This window comes from Alnus glutinosa, chromosome 12, assembly GCF_958979055.1.
Source record: "Alnus glutinosa chromosome 12, dhAlnGlut1.1, whole genome shotgun sequence".
Taxonomy (NCBI): domain Eukaryota; kingdom Viridiplantae; phylum Streptophyta; class Magnoliopsida; order Fagales; family Betulaceae; genus Alnus; species Alnus glutinosa.
This window is the reverse complement of record NC_084897.1, coordinates 14,753,621-14,757,411: the sequence shown is the minus strand read 5'-3', so window position 1 is coordinate 14,757,411 and position 3,791 is coordinate 14,753,621. Positions and strand designations below refer to the sequence as shown.

General features: G+C 42.7%; 1 pseudogene; it reads left to right on the top strand.

Moving 5' to 3' along the window:
- The first annotated feature begins 541 nt into the window (after positions 1 to 541).
- LOC133852579 (rubisco accumulation factor 1.1, chloroplastic-like) lies at positions 542 to 1,640 on the top strand (annotated as a pseudogene).
- Positions 1,641 to 3,791: the final 2,151 nt, after the last annotated feature.

Below are 3,791 nucleotides of genomic sequence, written 5' to 3'. Positions count from 1 at the left end.
GGGCCGGGCACTGACTCTGTTTTTTTTATTTTTTATTTTTTATTTTTTTATTTTTTTTAATTCGTGTATCTGAGTGGTATGAACTAGGAATTGCACATATTTTATCTTTAGAAGTAGACGTTAGTATCATTTAAGCTGAATCCGTGAGTTCTTTTAAGACCCGACGACCTTTTTTTTTTTTAAATCTCTTATATTTAATCCTGACCATCCGTTTTTTAACCTATTGTTGTTTTTGTTTCACAGCACAGAAGCCAGATTCAGTGAAAATTATTGTTAATTTTACATTAATTACTATTGAATTTTAGATTTTGAGAGTTACGTCAAGAAGACTGCACTTCTAAATATTAATAAGTGTGAGAATTTATATAGCAATTTTTTTTTTTAATTTATTTCATGGTAATTTACTAATTTCCACGGTCAAAACTCAAAAGTAACTATTTGAGAGTTACTTTTCCAAGTAATAATCTACAGGTAAAAAAGTGTCTCTACATTTCCATGTCGGGTTAAAATATTAAAAAAAAAAAAAAAAAAATCTAGGGACATGAGATGGGGCAGTTGCTGGCCTCCTTCCTCCTCTTCTCTTCCAGTTTCACCATCCCCACTCCACAGTCCACACCATGCTCTCCGCCACAGTAAACACCCTCCGAGTCTCCGACCCCACTTCTCCTCCACCTTCCTCAGGCCCCACCCCACTCTAACCGTCCCGCTCCACCCTCCCCTAAGCCCATCTCGGCCACTTTTACCCCCCATTCCAACCCCCAGCCAACAGCAACAGCTCTACCAGCCCTTCAGGCCTCCACCCCCACTCCTATACCCTCCAAGTTCAGCTCCCTCGACGCCGACCGCCGCCTCGCCATCCTCGCCAACCGCCTCGGCCACTGGTACGTGTACGCACCGCTCATCCCTTCCCTACTGCGAGAAGGCTTCTCCCCTTCTTCCATCGAAGAATCCACTGGAATCTCCGGCGTCGAGCAGAACCGCCTCGTGGTTGCTGCCCAAGTTCGGGAATCGGGACTCCCTCCTTCGATCCAGCACAGACCCAGAACTCGTCTCCTGGTTCGACACCGGCGGCGCGGAGATTGTACGAAATTCGGCTCCTGAGCGCCCAGCAGCGAGCCGCCACTGCCCGTTTCATCGTTGAGAACAGGTTCGACGCCAAGGGCGCCCAGGAGCTCGCTAGCGCCATGAAGGATTTTCCACGCAGGATTGGGGATAAAGGTTGGGAGAGGTTTGATTATGCGCTCCCTGGAGATTGTCTCTCCTTTATGTATTATCGGCAGAGTAGAGAGCATAGGACTGCTGCTCTAGAGCAGGCACTGAAAGCTGCGGAAACTGAGAAAGCGAGGAGCAGCGTGTTGGAGGGGAGCAGTGAGAGGAAACGAGGGGATAGGGATTCCGCGGTTCGGGTTCCGGTGGTGAGGTTGAGGCTTGGAGAGGTGGCGGAGGCGAGTAGCGTGGTAGGATTGCCGGTTTGTAGAGCTGAGGAGAGGGAGCAGGAGGTTTTGGCAGCGCCGTGGAAGTCTAGGAGCGAGGGTGAGTTTGGTGTGGTGGTGGCGGAGAAGTGGTATAAAAGTGCCTGGAAGCCTGGAAGAAGGTGTTGGCCATTCTTTATGATTACTGCCAAGCCTGGAAGAAGGTGATAAGGCGAGAAGACAATATGACTCATTTCCCGAGAATTCCCAACACCACAACGTACCTCAATCCCACATCGGTTAGAAGGAACAAACTTCTGCTCTTTATAAGGCTCTAGTGAGAGATTCTTGTTCGCCGGGCTAAGTAACGCGAGCCTGTAACCTGTGTAGGGGCATTAATGTGGTTGGACTCTGGCCCAACGCAACTGGTCGGATTCTGGGTTGCCATTCGCTGGCCTGCCCGTTCCAAGCCAAGAGCTGAGCCATGTGACTTGTGCGTAGGCTCTGGGTCACGTGGTTCCTAAAGTGGAGGGTTCTGCGTGAGGCTGGTTTCACAGAGCAGCGTTTACCTCCCGCTCCTGACAGTGGAAGGATAACGGGTCAGTGGCACCCGAATCCAACAAGGCCCGTTGGGTTGAACTCAGTTGGACATTCACTTTTTACTTTTTTCTTCATATATTTACTAAAATGAAAACCATGTTTTTGGCCCAACCTTTTTGATGGCCGTGGGAGAAGTTTTCGTTTGTTCTTAATATATATATATATATATATATATAAGACAGTAATTAGAGAAAGACAGTATAATAATGAAGATAATGTGTATTATGAAGATAATGAAAGTAAATGATGAAAGATAATGATTTAAAATAATTTAACAAAATAATTCGAAAACATAATATAAAGGAGAATCATATAGTGAAGACAAGGAAGAGTTAATAAACATACTTGATATATTGATTCAAGAGGAAACTGATACAAAGCCTTGATGCGAGGCAAGATTTAAGATACAAGGAAGGGGAAGGGAATAGTACTGATACAAAAGGAAAGGATAGAAAGGCTGAGAGGCTAAGGCGAGATAGGCTTCTTTCTAAGAGCTTAGTCGCTTCTCTAAAAGCTTCTGCCTTCTAAACATATCTTACAAGCCTTTTATAGGCGAAAAGAAAAGGAAAATTACAGTAGAAGATATTCTACATATCTTTTGAACAGTAAAGTAGGTAATAATTCAATACAGTAATAATTCGGCATAATTCTGAACAGCAGCAATAATTCAATGTATCACGTGCCTTCTGAACAGTGCAGCACTAATAATTCTTGAGTAGATAATTCAATGCTCCGCATGACTTCTGAACAGTAATGCAGTAATAATTCTGAGTCTTCTGAGCATCATTTGTCTTTAGCGTCGGCTGGTAGCTGATAATTCATAAAGTCTGATTCTCTTGTCTTTTGTGTCGGCTGATAATAATTCAGAGAGTCTTCATAAAGCATTCATCAAAGTTGTCTTCATTCAATGTCTTGCATCTATTCAAGGGAATCTCAAAAAGTCTTCATTCATTTAATCATCACTATAATAGTCATCATAATCAATATCTTGGTCAGAAAAAGTAGGTTGCCATTCATGTTCTGGATAATCACATATGAACGTATCATGCCCCCATTCATTACAGTATGTGCAATATTCTAATCTTTCTGTACCATCTGTATCTAATGCAATGCTTTTATCTATAATATCCAAAGGACTTATGTCTGTCTGATTTCCCCATTTTTCATTCTGGTGATTATACTTGCTCTGACGAAGAAGTTTTTCCCAAATTCCTAAATCAGAAATATCTTCTCCGAAAATAATAATCCTATCATTCTTTGCTAAGACTTTTCTAATTGGAGATAATTCTTGGACTGCATTTATCATGGCCTTTTTCTTGAAAATTCTCCATAAGTTCATAATTCCTAATGGATCATGCATTTTAAGAGGAATCCTTCCCATTCTTAATTCGGCTATTTGATCACTACTAGAAGGATTGACTAGGATGCAATGCTGGGCTGGCTTGACTTCCATATAATTCTCTGGATCAAATTATGGACTGTACTCCATAGAGTAGGTATAATTCCTTTCATTATCTTCATAATACACATTATCTTCATTATTATATTGTCTTTCTCTAATTACTGTCACCTGGGTGAGTTTATGGTATCAGAGCCAAGGGTGAGTAGAGAGAGGGTTCAGAGTTTGGGATAATATTCCGAGTCGTAGGTGGTCGGTCCGAACTGCTAGCGTTGGTTTAGCGTGAGTCCGTTGGTCAGCCCGGTTAGCCAGGAGAGCGTTTAGGGTGGTCCCGGCAGTGGTCCCGATAGAGTTCGAATTGATTATTGAAAACTTAGAAT